Here is a 20,224-nt window from a genome sequence, read left to right on the forward strand (position 1 = left end):
GTGGCTGAAGTACGCAGGACAGTCACTGAGTGTAAGAAACGCTGGCATGACTGCAAACGTAGGAGAAAGGAAAAAATGGCCAGGAACAGGAAGGCAGCACTGCAGACTGGAGGTGGGAGTCCAGCACACTAGGAGGCCCTGGACCACATGGAGGAGATGGTCGCAGCCGTCATCCCTGAGGAGATCGTCACAGGGATTCAAGGACAGGACAGCACAGACTACCACGACACAACGCACATGCAGGGTAAGTCGCATGGGGAATTAAAATACAATAATGTTGACTGCAACCGGGGTGGGGAATACCTACTACACATTGCATGTAAGTCATCATATACATGGAGTGGCATGGGTAAAGGGGCACGGCAGAGGGGCTTGCCCAGCACAGACAGAAGCTGGGGCACGACATAACACAGCACCAACAACAGTCCCATGGGGGCATCCTGTCATGACAACAATGGAGCTAAGGGAAAGCCGCGACAGGTGGGAAGGCCACTACGTCAAACTTACATCCAGGCACTCGTCAGTCAAAATGTATCCTACATCAACTAGGTCCCTTTCAGTAATCCAGTAGCCAAAACAACAACTGCAATGTAACTGCAACAACAGTTGACACTAAAACCTCTGATCTCTGTGCAGCTATAGTAGCCAATGGCAGGAACCTCCCCATGGAACATACATACCTAAATTAGGGGGTGAGGATGACATCTGCAACTATCTCCAGAAATAAGACAAAGGCACCAGTACACTCAAATGTCAATGCCCATAGTTGACACATACATCAGCCAAAGTAAACAGCAATAGGAGCCACACAGCACTAAGGACACACACATGCTGCATACGTCAGGGTCCCTCACGTGCCTGGCTAACAAGGCAACATCACTAATGTCATACTGCTCAGACAACAACATTGAGGAGGGGACACATGCAACTGGTCACTGAAACACACCTGCACAGTCTGAGGACCAAATAGGACATTGATACGATAAACAGGGCAATCCAATTAAACACACATTACCCAACATCAGCTAGAAACATCAACAATGTCTACATCCATATCACATCGTAACATTGCCATGCATAGGATATGCCACATAACAATTACAATTAAGTCAATGTGAACAATCAGGGATTGGGGCAGGTCCTGAGAGGCAAGTGTGCTGCCAGGGCAATCACAACACCCACAGCCAGTGAAAGGTCTCACCATAAGAATGGATATACACGGAGGGTTGAGTAGGACAAAAAGATGGCTATCCCCTAATTGGTACAAAGCAACACCTAGAGGCGATTAGGCAGACAAGTCTGATAACTCTATATCATACATGTGACATACAGGTGGGCCATAGGCCTATAACAATCCCCATATGAAGGACAGCAGATACCAATACCAAACAAGATCACAAAGTAAAGTCATCAAAAGGCAGGCACGTTACGTCAAAATTGTCACAACACAGACACACTAATTGTACCCTGTTTCATTGCAGAGGAACATGGATCTCCTGCCGATATGCCTGTCCCTGATTTCCCTGATGACATGGATGACGAGCCCATAAACATTCCCCAGGAGACCATCCAAAAGGTCCTTGAAACCCTCCAGATCCCACCTTCAGTCACAAGGAGGAGCACAGAACAAGCAGCCATCACAGAAGAACCACCCACCACCCCAATTGTAAGACCTGCCAGCTCCAATACAGCTGAGGACTCCGACGACACTGGCACCAGCTTTGAAAGAACTGTAGTTGGTGTACAGCAGGAGCTGGCCAAGGAGGTGCGGGTGGGGATGCAAACTATGGCAGCCAGCCTTGAGGGGGTGCGTTCGTGCATGACGTCATTTGCAGATCAGGCAGCTGCTATGCAAGCCCTAACATCTATCTTGCAGGAACTGCAGAAAACCCAGAAGGAAATCAGCACAGCTGTAATACAGTTGACCCAACACCTACAACTGCAATCCTGTCAACGCGTTCATGAATGCAACATTGAACCCCTCAGGGCCGACCTGGCTGCCTACCATCATGATGTGGCTGCTATTCTCAAAAACCAGCATGCCCTCCTTGCAGCAGTACTGCCCTTAAGAACTTCACAGGGAGCAGGTGTGTGTTGCCCCTTCACAACCAACAACAACAAGGACAAACCAGGCAACACACACATCAGAAGAAGAAGACATGGAACAGATCACATTCACACGGAAGAGTACCCGGAAGCACTAGTCCCTGCACCATGGCCTACTTTGACCAAGGTCCTACGTTTTGTCAAATGCCAGTCTCACTACAACTATACTCAATGACTGTTCTGCTAACCACTGTATGACTTGTCACCATTGCCAGTGAATGTCTCTCTCCTACTATTCGGCAAATCCTGTCCCTCCGCACTGTCTGTTACATCACCCCAGCATGTCAGGAGCATCATCCACACCCCTTCTGTAGGATCACCACGTAAGAATGCACCAGAACGGACTCAGCAAACATGGACAATGTACATTTTGCATTACAGCACCTATCAATAAATAGCACTTGCACACCTAATATGTCTCTGTGTTATTTGACACATCAACTGTGCAGTAGATAACTCTAAAGTGCCTGTGTGAGAACCATGTAGCTTGTCAATACAACTGTCCTGACATCATGTAGTCTGATACATCTGTGCAGTGGCCAGGATTGCATCACAGCCTGACCATCCTGAGGAGAATAACTGATGAAGGGACAAACCACACACAATCATGCTGTGTTGGACAGAATAATGCTCCATCTATAGCAATCCAAGTCAACTAATGGTGGCTGATAAATGTAGGCACATGCAATACTAAAACATGAAATTATGCAGCATAATCTAAGCAAACACAACTAAACACTGCATCAATCGCCCTTTCTGAGTATACTTCCATGAAGGGAAGTCATGCTGATTTTTTACACACATGATCTATGTCAGCAATGAAGACAACAAGACAAGAGTGTTAACAACACCTCATCTACAAAGATGTCCCTGAACATCACACTGCAGTCCGACCTAATAAATTATCCACAATACCAAGTCTGGAAGCACACTTTGTGATGTAGAATACCTACTCATCAACACAAATCCTTGGTGATCGATGTAAACTACTAATGGTGGGTCTACCAAATGGTGGATACTTACCAAGTTAGCACACGGGTAGCTGCCATGTTAAAGCTCCATGTTCTGTGGTGTGTAGCATAGGACACAAACGTCATAGAAAAACATTCACCTACACTGATGTCAAGGCCATGATCAAGTAGCAGTTAACGCATAATGCAAAGGGTTACCTATATGTTTATTCCTATGTATTCACACCAGAGGCAACTAAGGGAAAAGTCATACCTACACTAATCTAACCTGACTACTCCTAACCCGCAACTGTCCCTAACTAACCTAAGCTAAACTTACTCTACACATATAACAAATCGATCTAAACATCAACCCCCCACCCACCATTATGAGACAGGACACATGCAGGACAACACATACTAACCTACACACATACTATACTATCCTAAACAATCATATATATATATATATTTTTTTTTTAAACAAACAGGAATCCCAACATTGACCACCCACCCACCCACACAAAAATGAAAAATATAAAGAATAAGGACCCCCCCACCCTCCTCCCTAACACTAACTAAGCTAACAACCTACACTAACCTAACACTAATCCCCAAAACCCAACTATCATTACAAAAAGGAAAGAGGAGAGAGGGGAGGGATAAATGTAAAACAAGCAATAAAGTCCTAGAGGTTGGCCCTTCGTAGGGTCCGCCTGATGGACCGAACCCTTTTCTTAATGTAGGCCACATCCTGGCTTAGCTTGTCCACCTTGGAAATAAACTTGTCCATTTTCCGGTTTAATGCCAGGAATGCCGCTGGGTCAATAGGAGGGGCTGCTGCAGTCTGTGTGCTGGCCGAGGTGCACGGTGTGGGAGTTGTTGTTTGCCCACTGGACTGTCCTGCAGCTCGGAAATTGCTGGGTCCAGGTCGTGCTGCAGAGGCAGGGTCAACTGTCCCCGCCGTTGCTGGGGCCACTTGGGGAGAACTGGTGGATGTGGTGGTGGTGGCTGTTGTGGGCAATGTAGGGCCACCCTCTGGTGAGGCCCACCATGCTCCGGAGGCCCGATCCGCTTGGTATTTTCGGGCCATCCTTCTGAACCCCGACTGCACCTGCAGGATGTGCCGGTATGTCATTGCACGCCTTTCGAACTGATGTCTCTGTGCGGCACTCATGTTTGCAGCTGTGAAGAGATATGGCAACTATTTACCATAGGAAATGCATTGGGTGGATTAGCACAATGGGTCAATTGCACATTACCTGTACTGTATTTGTAACAGCGAATTTTCACAACATAGATCATTGAAAGTCTCAGATGAAGTACATGGGAAGCCTGCATACAAAAGGGCATCTCACACCTAGCATATCCATGTCTCTACATGATGGGTGACATCAGCCTAAACTTCTCATCCAAATAAAGGGTAATGCAGCTGACATTATGGCTGAACCTCTTCCGCCTACTGACTTCACTACATATGTCACTCTATGTGATAACAATCACAACCCTCAATCAATGCCATTTTTAAATGTTTTTTTATAATATTGAACTCATGTGCCATAACCGAATGTGTACACTAGGTTCAAAACAAAGTTGCAAAAGGTCACAAGTATGTGTAACATACTGGTTGCTACAGTCCTAGGTACCCTATTCCCAATCACATGGCAGTCTTTGAGGGTGGGGTGGGAAGAACAACCAACAATCCCAGATTCAATGCACACCCAGGAGTGTATAGAAAGCTCAACAAGTATTTGCCTCCACACACAACACCAATGAAGGGCTAGCAACAAATTGGAGTCAGCCAAACCTTGTCCTATCCAAGGTCCACACATGTCAAAATGTACTGACTTAGGCCAACATCACATACTACCAGTGAGGCATATTTTACCACACACACAGAGGAGCAAGAACACCCATGATCATGAGTAGAATTAACACATAGGCCATTGCACTCTAGTCCCACATACTTCTAGTTCAACTTGTGGTAGTACATGCCCCCGGAAGATCCAACCTACAGTGTACTCAGTCCATCCTCAACTAGGGAAGCTGCATATTTAAGACAAGCCTTTTGCAGAAGCTATCTGGGAGAATGTCAGTCTGAAATGCAGACTCAGTCCAAGCCAAGTCCCAGAGCAACTCTTACATTAAACAGTGTATTCCACATGAGTCATCCCATTCCCCATAGCGGGCCCGACTGGAATGGCCTACAGACCCTAAATCTGAGAGATGGATAAGCATTGGTCTACTGAAACTGAAGTGATATTTGAAATCCCACTAATGCAACAATACCAATGAATGGGCAGCGCATCAAACCTTGAATTCTGTTGAACACACAGTAGTCCATCATGCATCACTAGCAAACAATAAAAATAGCACTCATGCCACACTCACTGTAGGTGTCGGGGTCCTCAAAATGAGCCACCCCTCCCACGGTGTACGGTGAAGGTCCACCTGTAAAGCATGGAAGGAAGAATATACTCAGACTCCGTGCACTGACAAACAATTGCAGTTACAAAGACAATGTGAGAATATGACATGCGTAATGAAACACTTTCACACATGCTCATACTGCATGGAAGAATTCTTAATCAACATTTACATTGGATGAGTCTCCTGCTACAGTTACACACCCTACTACACACATGCAGTGGCCAGGACAGTCATGTGGTGTCAAAGATACACCTCCATTAGTATGCCCCAACAATATCGGGGTGCATTCATCTCATCATGTGCATCCAAGAGAGACATCCAAAAGCTGGTTACTTGAGGACTGCATGACCCCTCAAACTCAAACAGCCTATGTGGTAATTTTCAACACACACCAACCAGACACACATGTGACATATGTGTGGACAACATAGCTAACTACAATTGACGTGAAGGCACCACTCATTTATAGCATCATATTGGGTTTACAAATTTCTGTCTAGCTATGGCGTCTACATATGTAGGTATGATGTTTCAACATCCATTTTTCACTGGCTATTATGACCTGTTGAGTTCAAATAGAGGCATTAATGTGTCGCTTTTCTGACACAAAGGCAACACTACATTACATACAGCTACAGGCAACCAGTATGTGTAGAAAACATGAGCTACCTGACTGCTAGCATTTGTCTTCCTACACATTGTGCAACAATTACCCAGTAGGTTTCCCTAGCATTACACACAGTCAGCTACTTATCTAGCAGATTGGGTAACAATCATCACATGTCCCCACACAGCTTTCAATTGTTCACATGTAATTGATTTGTACTCACCAACATGGCCACCAATCCTGATTCCCAGGTGGTCCAGCAGATCCTGCTCCCTGGATATCAGATCAGCCCAGCGGTGCTTGAGTTGATGGTCATTCCTCAGGCTACCATAGACACGGACCAAGTGATGGCGCACCTTCCCCCACCGGACTTTACGTGCCTCCGTGTGATACCCCTGTATCACACGGCCCCAGCCTCCAGCATGAGTGGGAGGAAATGGCAAATAAGCCATATAAATCCCCCCAATTCCTCCTCACCCATCCTGGCAAGCCGTGGCCTACCTGACATCTCTACACTTACAAAGGTGAAAAAGTTGGACAAAAAGGAAAAGGGGGAAATGGGGAAAGGTAGAGTAGTGAAAAAAAAAGAAAACTTAAGAATAAGAGCCCAACTAACCCCAAAATTACGCTACCCAGAACAGACTCCCACAGGCAATAAAAGAAACACTGGACTTGACAAAAGTATACAAAACAGACTCAGACAGTATTCAACAACAAGACAATGATGACAAAAGCACAATAGAGAAGGTACACTGGACACAAAAGCACTAAAACACAGGACAACACTTTCCACACAGCCACACAGTCTAGAATAATCTGAGACTGCAAAGTGAAAGTGAAAGTACACCCACAGTACAGAATCTGTAAACAGGATATCCTATTACATCACATCCTGCATAAAATGGCCGCCGTTTTTATTTTTCCGTTATGCGTCAAATTTTCACGCATACAGATTGTGCGTCATATTTTTTGACGCATAAGAGTGCACATAATGCAGAGTCAAAAATGTTTTCGTCATTGTTCCCTTATATTTGTGTGAGGCTTATTTTACAGTTCTAGAGTTGAAATTTAAGCCGCTGGCAAATATGATGACCAGATATGAAAATTAATTTTGACTCTGCATTATGTGCACTCCTGTACGTCAAAAATTTATGACGCCCAAGCTGTATGCGTGGAAATATGACGCATCGTAGAAAATATGGTGGCCATGTAATGCTGGTTATTAATATATTAATTTTAAAATGATATTTTTTGACTCAGCATTATGTGCACTCCTGTACGTCAAAAATTTATGACGCCCAAGCTGTATGCGTGGAAATATTACGCATCATAGAAAATATGGTGGCCATGTAATGCTGGTTATTAATATATTAATTTTAAAATGATATTTTTTGACTCAGCATTATGTGCACTCCTATGCGTCAAAATTTATGAAGCACAAGCTGTATGCGTGGAAATATGACGCATTTTGACAAATATGTCTTTATTTTGTCAAATTGTGAAAATAAATTTGTCATGACCAAACGGTGCTAAGTGATACACGTTTGGGGTTAGCTATGACACATGTCCCTTATAGGATGTATAGAAGGCATTCACAGTGTAATAGTAATGATTGCTCAAAATGGTCATTACCCATAATTGTACACATATTTTGGGTAATTGCTGATGGCTAATTTCAAACGATGAATGGGATACCAGGATGTATTCCTTAGCAACAATGTGTACACATTTATCACGGTAATCCAATTATCTATAGGCCAAACAGGTAGTGCAATTGTCACTTACACTTTTTATGGGGGTAACCATGTCCTAATTATGAATTTGTGTATCTTATATGTGTTTTACTTTTGACATGTAGGCCACACATGCGCCTTATGCATGTGTGTACTTCACATGTGCATATTTCATGTATATATTGGGGGGCGGCAGAGGTGGACTTAGGCCCCCAGCACCCTAGGGTTTGCCCTTCCAGATTTGCTAATTTATCCAAGGGTTTCATTTATTCAGTAATGCTAAACCTGCAGCAGCAGGCTCATGGAAGCCCATAGGGTATGATTCACTGTTTGCCATTCAATAATCCCATTTGCCCATTTGACGTTTGCCCTATTGATTCTTTGGAGCAATCTGACATACCATTTTGCATTGATATTTTTTGCTCAATCTCGGCGTTCCTCATGTGGTGATGACAAATAGGTTGTTGATGTATGTGGCCCTTTATGCATTACCTGGTTTTGTGGCATGTTTCATTCTTCCTGCTAGGTTCCAACTGGGACACTACTCTGATCGGCTGCTTGCAAATATTTTGTTGATTGGATAGCACATGTTTATATGTGTGGTCCAATGTAGATCCACTATCAACTGTCTGGGTGTATGTTGTCACTGTAACTTCCAGGTCTCCTCATGAGTTAGTGGCAGCTAATCTTGTTCCAATTGGGCATTGTTTGTAGCAAAAATGGAGAGAAGCCATTGAGGACATGGTCACCTACACATGGATGGTCCCACCCTGTCACTGAACACGTGTAATGAGACTTTCAAATGGGCTACCTTTTTGTGCTGAGTGAGAGAATGTCTCAGGTGTCTGGATCAGGCATGTGTCATTGCCACATTTGTACTCCAGTTGGCCTGTGTGGATGGTAATGTATCATGAAACATCATAGCCTCTGTGCAGACGTAAATGGCTGGTATTCAACACACAACTCATCTTTAGCATTTGAAAAAGTGTTACTCAGCGTTTTGAGCAGTCAGGGTCCTCATATGTGTTGACTTTTCATGGACATTATCTGAGGTTGCTGGTTTTGATGGAGGCCATTTACACCATCATACACTATGGTCCTGGTCCACTGTCACACTTTTAAGTTTAGGCATTAATGAAGGCTAGACAACGGAAGGGCCAAGATTTGCCTATTCATGGGCACTGTCACAAATCTGATGCAAATGACAGTCAGATGATGCGCTACTATGTATTTGAGTATACATTGATGAGACTAATGACAAATTATTGTCTGAGGTACAAAAGGTATTGGACAGCATGTGTGGTCCATAGGTGGACCCCAGGTATCTGTAGAGTGACCCACCGACAGGTGCCAGTCAGGCTGACAGGATGCTGGGTCAATCAGGAGCAAGCTCTTTCAGTAATCACATGATCACGTGTTCTGACTAGGACTGGTCAGAGGGAGCATTAGACAATTGAGATGTCACACTGTGTATGTCCTGTGTTGCTTTGAAGGTGACACATGAACCCTGATAAAGTGTTACACGGCAACATTAGTGTCAAAGCTTAATGATGTAATGGCTCACATTCAAACATGTATGCAGTAGGAGGCATCTGCAGGGACAGGGCATGTACATTTGGGTGGTGTGCATGGAGGGGATCACAGGTGTGGCCTCCATCTGTGTCTCACTAGTCCTGTCAGATGGGATTAGCTGATAAATAGCCTACAGTACCTTTCACAGAAGAATCAATCTACAGATGATACCAGGCCTTATAAACTCCAAGGCAGTGTATTATATGAGCTGTGTTCCATGCAGTGAGATGGTAGTATGATAATGGTCGGCATAGTAAAGGGTGTGGCACACTGGATGACTCTTGTGAGTGTGTGTGTGTTGATGAGGGAATCTGAGTGTACACAAATCGGCATTCCAGGGACCTCTTCAGACAGGTGGGGTGTGAGCAGCTGCAAGTGTGTGTAATGTTTTTAGAAAAGGGCTGACATGTAGATGGGATGTGATGTGCTGGATGCTTGTCATAGGTGTAGCACTTGTGCTGTGTATGTTCTGCTTATGTGTAACTCTAGTGACAGATAGTCATTGCAATGATAGTAAGTAGTTGGAATTACTGTTGGCAAGAGTCTAGTACTACTTTCCTGTTCCTGAAGCATTAGCATGTGAACTGGCTGATGTATGAGGCCTGTTTTCCCCTAGTTGAGTGATGGTGTTTTAGTTGTGTGCCATCTGCTGCGATGATCCATGTTTCCTACATGTATGTGAGTCATATGTGTGGTCCTCAGCTATTGCCCTTCAAAGGTGAACTGTACAGGATGTCTGTAATTTACATGGTGTGTGTATTTGCCCATTGTATGGTGGCCATTACATTTGTGGTGTATATTTTTTGTGTGATGATTGTTATGTCATTATTGCTCAATGAGACGACATTCTTCTTCAGCAATTTCAAACTAAAGGTGGGCAGAAATGAATAGGCCAAACCATGATGTGGTGTTTGTTATCTGTGTTTATTTACAATTGTGCATTAAGTGGTGATAGAAACAATTATGAAAATAAATTATTTACAATCTTTTGGCGCCTACGCACTCCAGCAGCCGTGTTTAGTTGTTCCCCCTCCTGTTGCAGGCCAGCATCCTCCTCTTCGGCGTCTTCAGGCATGTATGGGTCTGGTTCCAGGAGGGGAATGTTCCTTTTTACACAAATGTTGTGCAATATGGCACAAGTGAGTATGATCCTACAGACCATCTCTGGGGAATATAGTAGGCCACCGCCAGTGATGTCAAGGCAGCGGAACCTTGACTTTAGGATCCCAAAGGTCCGCTCGACAATGCTGCGTGTCCTCTTATGGGCGTCATTGTATGCCCGCTCTGCAGCAGTAGTCAGGTTCCCAAATGGTGTCATTAGCCACGGCTGGATGCCATACCCCTGATCAGCTGAAAGAAAAACACACACTCACACACATGCATGCTCTTGCTCACACACACACACACTCTCACACATGTATGCTCTCTGTCACACACTCACACACATGCATGATCTCTCTCACACACACACACACACACCCACAGACTCACATACATGCATGCTCTCTCACACATACCTACACACACTCATCCATGCTCTCTCACACACACATACACACCCACACCCAAACCACATTCACACACACATGCATGCTCTCGCTCTCACACAGACACACTCTCACACATGCATGCTCTCTGTCACACACTCACACACGTGCATGATCTCACACACACACAGAGACTCACATACATGCATGCTCTCACACATACACAAACACTCATGCATGCTCTCTCACACACACCCAAACCACACTCACACACACATGCATGTTCTCACTCACACACATACACTCTCACACATGCATGCTCTCTGTCACACACTCACACACATGCATGATCTCACACACACACACACAGACTCACATACATGCATGCTCTCACAAATACACACTCATGCATGCTCTCTCACACACAAACCCACACACCCATACCCAAACCACACTCACACACATGCATGCTCTCGCTCACACACTCACACACATGCATAATCTCACACACACACACACTCACACATATGATTGCTCTCTCACACACAAACACACACTCATGCATGCTCTCTCACACACCCCCTGCACACAAAGTCACACACATGCATGCTCTTGCTGACACACACACTCTTACACATGCAAACTCTCTGTCACACACTCAAACACACATGCCCACACACACTCGCATGTTTTCTCTCTCTCTCACACACACACACAGACACACTCTGAGCAGAGTGCACAGTGACACCTGGGTTATGTTAGAGAGTTGTCTAGAGTCCCACCACATGCACACACTCTATAGGAGTGAGACATGGAGATTATTATAGACTCTTATCTGCACCCCATCCTCCAACCCTCACACACAGATTGCACAATGCTGCCATCAGAACTTTCTAAGTGGAGTTTCCTATATCTGTTATATAGACCCCTCCCTAGCGGCTCCAGAGATGCAGTTCATACTAGGGCACCTCTCACTGCTTCCTGCACCTCTCAGTATCCTGAGCATCTGTGGAGGCTCCAGTGGCATCGAGGAGAGCTCAGAGAATGAATCAAACTAGGGGTACTTCTGATGCAGCCTCACAGCCCAGAGGTGAGTAAATCTCATCCACAGGTACTTCTGATGCAGCCTCACAGGCCAGAGGTGAGTAGACCTCATCTACAGGTACTTCTGATGCAGTTTTGCAGGAGAGAAGTGAGTAGACCTCATCTACAGGTACTTCTGATGCAGTTTCGCAGGACAGAGGTGAGTAAACCTCATATGGTTAGTGTTATATGGCCTGGACGGTAGGCTCAAGAAACCCCTCTTTTATCTAATAGTGTGCCTGATGCAGTCTGGCCAGAGTAAATGTACTCGGTCAGTGCAGGGCAAGTGAAGTAATCACAACGTTTTCCACCAGGTCCTCCTGAACAGCCATTCAGGACCCCTCTCGCTGAACAGTGCCAAGACATTAAATAATATTTGCTCCCTTCACTCCCTCAGGGACAGCTCCACCCGTGGGGTCTCCTTTTACGATTTCCCTCCTACACCCACCTTCTTTCTCCTCCTTTCAATCCTCTCACTCTGTATCTCATCCCCTCTACCTCCTCCCTTGCTGCTTCCCTTGCTCCTCAGTCCTTCTCCTTATCTTCTATATCCCTCACTTTGTGCCCATCTCTCTCCATCCCTCAGTCCCTCAGGAAGCTGCACTGATCCTGCCCTGGAGACCCTTCACACCCCCTCCTGGGATCACAGCTGTGTTGTGTACTAAGATGAAATCACAGTGAATAGAAACAAGCGGTTTATGTCTGACTCGAGGAGCTTTAGTCTGACTTCTTAGTTATTATGATTCAGTAAAAATGTATTAACATGAACTTGCAGCCAGCGCGCCCTAAGGAGGTGTGATGATGCCACATGAGCTATTAAAATACTGTTGCAGCCTGACTTAGCCTTTTGTGGTCATCGTCAACAAATGTTTCACACCTTATTTAGAATCAGGGAAAGGAGCTACATTGGGACTTATTCACAAACATAAGCTTACACTTTTGTGTAAGTTTACAATTGTTGCTATTCACAAAGGTATTTTATGAGAAGTTTCTTTATGGCAGAGGAGCCTCCACATATAAAAAGGAGTGTCCTATCTTTTATGTGCGGGGACTCGGAAGCCGTAAAGATACTGCTAGTAAAATACCTTCGTGAATAACAAACAATTGTAAACGTAGACAAAAGTGTAAGTTTACCTTTGTGAATCAGACTCATTCACAAGCACACATTTTTGTATCTTGTGATGAACAAGAATAATAGCGCATTGAAGTTAAACATGTCTAACACCCTGTTACTGCGCTACTAGAGGGTGCAAAGTGCTGAAGACTTTCTTGGTTATTGTCAGTGAAAGTTAATTAGGGCCCTGCAGCTTGGAGTGGAAAAAATTCACACCTTCTTTCCTCACTGAATCTCTTGTATTTGTTTTCTCTCTCTCATCGCCACCTCCCCTCTCTTCGGGTTCTACCACCCTGCAGTGGAGAGAGAAGTGTTCTACCGCCCCAGGGTGCAGAGCTGTGCTGGTCTCCAAGGCCAGACTGGAGATGGTCAAGGGTCTTCCCAGAATCCTCCGCTCTCTCTTCTGAAAACCTCTCTGTGCCTCCGTACAGGTAAAACACTTCTCTTACTTTAAGTCAACATGTTATGTCTCTGTGTCTCTACCCAGGTAAAAAGCTTCTTTTTGTGAGAAAAGGCCTATTTTTGACAATGTCATCCCCCACTTTGTGCCTGATGTATAATGTATCCTAGAAAGTATTGTGCCCAGGGCCCCTGCTAACCAGGTTCCCTGGGACAGAGCTCTTTCCCTAAAACTGTTGTGATGCATTGGCACAATTGGATACACCCCTAGCTACCACTATAAGTCCCTAGTAAGAGAGTACTTAGGTACCCAGGGCATGAGGTACTATGGGTAGGCCCCTGAGGGCAGCAGCACTGATTGTGCCACCCTCAAGGGCCATGCAACCAGATGTACCCAGCACTGCCATCACAGGCTGAAAGTCCTGGTGCAAACCTAAAACACAAACTCGACATGGCACACTGCCTGTGTGCCCTGTCCACCATCAACTGCATTTACTATGGGTAAGTGTAGGAGCTGGCCTGGTTCGTATTGGGTACCAAAGGTACTTACTCCTTATACCAGGTCCAGTTATCCCTTGTTAGTGAAGTGTAGTCAGTGTCTAGAAGCCAGGCTCTCTAGGGGTATTATAGGCGAGCAGCCAAGGCCTAACTAGGAGTCATGCAAAGCTCATGCAATACCACTGTAGACACACCGTATTTACACACATGAAAGAAAATACTCAGGCCCATATTTATACTTTTTTAGCGCCGCATTTGCGCCGCATTTTGACACAAAAGTACAATACAATTGTAATTTGTAAGTTTGCACCATTTTTGAGTCAAAAAGCAGCGCAAATGCAGCGCTAAAAAAGTATAAATATGGGCCTCAGTGTTACAAAAATAAAGGTACTTTATTTTGGTGAAACAAATGCCAAAAATACCTTAGAGGCTGTACACCCTCAGGAGGTAAGGAACATACACAAAGTATATACACTAGAATGCAGAATTAGCTGTAAAAACTGTTAGAAAACAGTACACAGAGTGAAAAACACAAGAGTTAGAAATGGGCCTAGGCGGAACACAAACCATATACTAAAATAGTAGAATGCGAAAGTCGTTTTCCCACCCAGGCAAGTGTAGTGTGTAGAGGAGCGCTGCTGGGAGTGTAAGAAAACACCAAAGGTAAGTAATATAACCCACCCCAGAGCCCATGAAAGCAGGAGTAAATCACAGTATGTTTCCTAGAACACACAAGAACACGTGATAAAAGATTTAGCAAGAACCAGAATATGGGAAAATAGCCTCAGCATGGTTACCCCCATTTTTGGCCTGTTTGTCAGTGTGTCTTGACTGTGTCACTGGGATCCTGCTAGACCCTCTTATATGTCCCTAGTACATGGTACTCAGGTACCCAAGACATCTGGTTTCCAGGGGATCCCTTTGGGCGGCAGCATTACTTTTGCCACCCATAGGGAGCCCATGCAAAGGCTCCTACAGGACTGCCATTGTAGCCTGTGTGAAATAGTGCATGCACCCTTTCCCTGCCATTTCCAATGCACCAGATCACTTATAAGTCACATAAGTCACATATGTCAGGCCTTCAGACGCTGAAGGCTGGGTGCAAAGTACCTGTGTGTGCGGTCACCCCTGCACTAGCAGAGGTGACCCCACATTCCTCCAGGCTCATTTTCCCAAACTTTGTGAGGTCGGAGACGCCATTTTAAGTGTGCACTGGACATAGGTCAATACCTATGTCCAGCTTCACAGTGGTAACTCAGAATATGGCCAAGTAAGGTGTTTATCAACTGGGAATTGTACCCCAATACTTATTCCAGTATTGGTTGCACAATTCCATGCACTCAGGGTGCTCCACAGTACTGCCATACCAGCCTCCTGTGGTTGCCCCAGCTGCTGCCACCTCACAGACAGGCTTCTGCCCTCCTGGGGCTTGAGCAGCTCAATCCCAGGAAGGCAGAACAATGCATTTCCTTTAGGAGCAGGGTGTTACACCCTCTCCCTTTGGAAATAGGTGTTACAGGCATGGGAGGAGTATCCTCCCAGAGCCTCTGGAAATGCTTTGAAGGGCACTGATGGTGCCCTTCTTGCATAATCCAGTCTACACCAGTTCAGGGACGCCGAGTCCCTGCTCTGGCATGAAACTGGACAAAGGAAAGGGGAGTGATCACTCCCCTGTCCATCACCACCCCAAAATGTCCCTGGATTTTGCCATCTTGGATTCCAAGGTTACCCCACCTAAACTCACCTGCACAGACCTTTTCCACGTGCAGTGGCCCGCAGTGGCCCTGCATCAGCTCCAGATACTTTTAACCGCTGCTCCCGCCAAAACCAGGAGCCGCCTGAACTTCTCCAGCTGGCACAGTGTCCCCATTAATAACCTCGATCAGCCTGCAAAAGAAGAACTTGGTAAAGCAACTGTGATTTGATATGTATTTTTAAAGGTGACTTTCCATTGATTCCCATGGTGCGTAATTACGCACTAAACTACTATTTTTTTTAATCTTCAAAAATCCATTTATCAAAAAGTACTTAACCAATTTTGAAAATCTTGGTCTTAAAAATTATATAAAACTCTGAAGTATTTTTATAAATTGGTCTCGAGTTATTCCTTTGAATGCTTGAGTTGCATGATTGATACTGTGAAAAAATGCTTTGCAGTTCCCCAAGATTAGCCTAACTGCTCGACCAAGCTACCATAAAAATTAGAGCATCAGGTGATCTAGTTTTTACATTTGCAAACCAACGTGTGGTTGCCGGAACCCCTGCACAGTGTGCCTAGCTTTGCACACTACATAGAGGGCCAGCCTCCTACACCCTTACTTTTAACATGTTATGTCTCTGTGTCTCTGGCCAGGTAAAAAGCTTCTCTTACTTTGAGTCGACATGTTATGTCTCTGTGTCTCTGGCCAGGAAAAAAGCTTCTCTTACTTTGAGTTGACATGTTATGTCCCTGCCACTAGCCAGGTAAAAAGCTTCTCTTACTTTGAGTCAACATGTTATGTCTCTGTGTCTCTCTCCAGGTAAAGATTGTTTCCTGCTCTGTTCCAACATGTTGTGGTGCATGACATCATGTCAGATGTGCACAGTGCCCCTATGGCACGGCCTGGCCTTCATGTAGGTTTGGGTTCAGCCATGTTAGTGAGCATCACTGTGGGAGAGTAGATGCTGAAAGTGAGGGCGGTGGTTGTAGACACAGGGGTGAGGTAGACGTGGGTAGTATTGGTAAATGTACCCTTCTTCTTTCAACATATCTGTCTTGTACCAGTGGTGCAGCAGGGATGCCAAGAGCTCTAAACCAGATACAACTGGAGTGCAGTGGGCCCCTCACAGCCCTGGGGCCCTCACAGCCCTGGCCCCAGTGCCACTACACCTGCTGCACTCTTGGTAGGTACGCCCCTACATGACACCCCTTTCACCTCACACTCTCACATTTAAGTATGTTCCTAACATGTCATGTTATATTGTACTAGGCTGTTTGAGCTCACACCCCTCACAGCCCTGGGCCCCAGTGCTACTACACCTGCTGCACGCTTAGTAGGTACGCCCCGGCCTGACTCCCCTTCCACCTCACACTCTCACATGTAAGTATGTTCCTAACATGTCACGTTATATTGTACTAGGCTGTTTGAGCTCACACCCCTCACAGCCCTGTACCCCAGTGCCACTACACCTGCTGCACGCTTGGTAAGTATGCCCCTGCCTCACACCCCTTACAACCCTGTGGGCCCCAGTGCCACTACACCTGCTGCACGCTTGGTGGGTATGCTCCTGCCTCACACCCCTCCCACCTCACACTCTCACATGTAAGTATGTTTCTAACATGTCATGTTGTATTGTACTAGGCTGTTTGAGCTCACACCCCTCAGTCCTCCGTGACCTGGTCTGTGATACCTCCACACTGCTGATGCTCTTGTGTGACTGTGCACAGCACTTCTGTCTACAGCTGTGCAAACAAACACAAACAAACAGAGTTGAGTGTCAGAGAATCATCAACAAAATTAATGTCTGGCTTTAATATTGTGTCTTAAATGTCATTTACAAAACAGCTCTCTCTTTGGCGGTTGATTTTCTATTAACTCCAAAGGGGCAATGATGGACATTTATGACACAATGGCCCTGATTTAAGAAAAGTGGCGCTTCATTACATGATTCATTACATGGTTTATTCATTATATGATTTACTCATTACGTTATTTGTTCATTAAATGATTCATTCATTACATGATTCCTTATTACATGATTAATTCATTACATGATTTGTTCATTACATGAAGCGCCTCTTCTCTTGCTCCCTCCCTAACGCCACCATGTGTGCTCCGTATCAATGATACGGCGCCCTATGGCTTACGTTAGGATCAATAGCGTCACAATTTCTGACGCTATTGTGATACTTTGCAGGACTAGCACCAAAAATGTTGGCGCTAATCCTGTAAAGTACACAACGGTGCGCTTCAATTTAACCACTTTGGAAATTTGGCGCTGTGTTTTTGCCAACCTAACGCCACATTAGTGAAAAAAAAATGGCGCTAATGTGCCCCTAGGTGGCGCTAGGCCCTTCTTAAATTTGGCCCAATAATTTTCTCAGACAATATATCAAATTGATCTGAACTCCTCTTTTTCTCCTCTCTCTTTCCCTGTAACTGTTTCCCTCCCTCTTTCTCTTCCGCTTCCTCTTCCTCCCTTCCTGTAACTCTCTGTACCCGTCTCTCCCTCCTCCCTCCATCTCTCTGTACCCGTCTCTCCCTCCTCCTCCCTCCTTCTAACTCTCTGTACCCGTCTCTCCCTCCTCCTCCTCCCTCCTTCTAACTCTCTGTACCCATCTCTCCCTCTTTATATCTCTCTGTACCTGTCTCTACCTCCTCCCTCCATCTCTCTGTACCTGTCTCTCCCTCCTCCCTCCATCTCTCTGTACATGTCTCTCCCTCCCTCCCTCTCTCTCTCTGTATTTGTCTCTCCCTGCTCCCTCTATTTCTCTGTACCTGTCTCTCCCTCCTCCCTCCATCTCTCTGTACATGTCTCTCCCTCCCTCTGTCTCTCTGTACTTGTCTCTCCCTGCTCCCTCCATCTCTCTGTACCTGTCTCTCCTTGCTCTCTCCATCTCTCTGTACCTGTCTATCCCCCTCTATGTACCTGTCTCCCTCCTCCCTCCATCTCTCTGTACCTGTCTCTCCCTCCATCTCTCTGTACCTGTCTCTCCCTCCTCCCTCCATCTCTCTGTACCTGTTCTCCCTCCTCTGTACCAGTTTCCCAGTACAACCTTCATGACAGACAAGGAAGTCTCCCTGGACAGAGCTGCCCCCGGGTGAGAGATGAGCCTGGAACAGAAGATTCCTCCTCATGGAGAGATTTACAGCCTCATCTGAGAGAGACTCTGGCCCTCATTCTGACCTTGGCGGTCTTTTCGCAAGACCGCTGAGTTACCGCCGCGGTGAAGACCGCCGACCGCGGCGGTGTGCCGCTGTGCGCATTCTGACCGCTGGGAGCGTTCCGCCGGAAAACCGCCAGCAGCCACACTGGCGGTCGGCGGGAAAGTGGAGACTGGTCAACCTCCACCGCCACGCCAGCAGAACACCGCCCACAGAATTACGACCCACATTTCTGTGTGGCGGTCTTCTGTTGGCGGTCTTCTGTTGGCGGTCACGTCCCTATGGCTCCCGTCGCCTCCCGGAGGACCAACGCACAAGGTAAGTTGATCGTCCGTGAGGGGAGGGGGTGGGGGGGTGTTGTGTGATGTGGGCGTGCATGGGGGTGTGCGTGTGAGTGTGTAGAGGGGGTGTGTGAGTGCGTGTATGCGGGCGGGGGGTGCTGCTGTGTCTATGGGTAATGTGTGCTGTTCGGCAGGTGCGCATGTCGGCATGTATGTGTGCGGGTATGTGTCCCCGTTGTGTATGTGTGTGTAGGGGGTGTGTATATGTGCATGTTGGGGGTGTGTGCATGTCGGGGTACATGTATGTGCATGTCGGGGTGGGGGTGGGGAGGGGGTTCGTACCACCTCTGGGGGGTGGCAGGGGGGTGGAGGGTGTGGGGGGAGGACTCGGGTGGGTAGTGGGGGGTGGGGGAGACCCCTATCAGTGCCAGGGAAGGAATTCCCTGGCCCCGATAGTGCTTACCGCCATGGTTCGCACGGCGGTTCCCGCCCGCAAGAAACCGCGGCGGTAGGCAGGGTCATAATACCCTTGGCGGTCTTGGGACGACCGCCGGGCCGGAGTGCGCAAACTCCAGCCCCGCGGTCATGACCGCCGTGGCGGTCGGAGTGGAGAAGTAGCGGTCGGTCGCGGCGGGGACCGCCGCGGTCAGAATGCCATTTTTAATACCGCCGGTCTGTTCGCGGTCCGACCGCCGTCTCTCCGCCGACCGCCAGGGTCAGAATGAGGGCCTCTGTGTCTGCACAAAGGTGGGAATATTTTACTTTTTAGCTTTCCACACCCACATTTGATTTATAAATAAAACAAATATTGTTTCAGAAATATACATAACTTTCACAGAACAATATTTGATTTGAATGTGCTTTTTTGAAGGTTAGTGCCTTTCATATATTTTTTTAAACATCTTTCCTTTTGGACAGTCTAAAATAAGAATTCTGAAAATAAGGTTGAAAAGCACCTACGCCTTTTGTGAATATACACAACCGTGATGGATGGATGCTTGAATTAATGTCAGCCACTGGTAATTACTCTGGCTGCATCACAATCCATTGTAATCCTTCACACCAGGCCACCTCAGTTTGGACCAGCCATATGCAAATC

At 46.2% G+C, this 20,224-nt stretch overlaps 1 long non-coding RNA gene across 1 annotated transcript; it reads left to right on the forward strand.

Moving 5' to 3' along the window:
* Window positions 1-11,843: 11,843 nt before the first annotated feature.
* Window positions 11,844-18,848, forward strand: LOC138288412 (uncharacterized). The gene is made up of 3 exons (XR_011202387.1): window positions 11,844-11,975; window positions 13,382-13,513; window positions 18,722-18,848. It is a non-coding gene; the product is annotated as an uncharacterized lncRNA (long non-coding RNA).
* Window positions 18,849-20,224: the final 1,376 nt, after the last annotated feature.

This window comes from Pleurodeles waltl, chromosome 4_1, assembly GCF_031143425.1.
Source record: "Pleurodeles waltl isolate 20211129_DDA chromosome 4_1, aPleWal1.hap1.20221129, whole genome shotgun sequence".
Lineage (NCBI taxonomy): Eukaryota > Metazoa > Chordata > Amphibia > Caudata > Salamandridae > Pleurodeles > Pleurodeles waltl.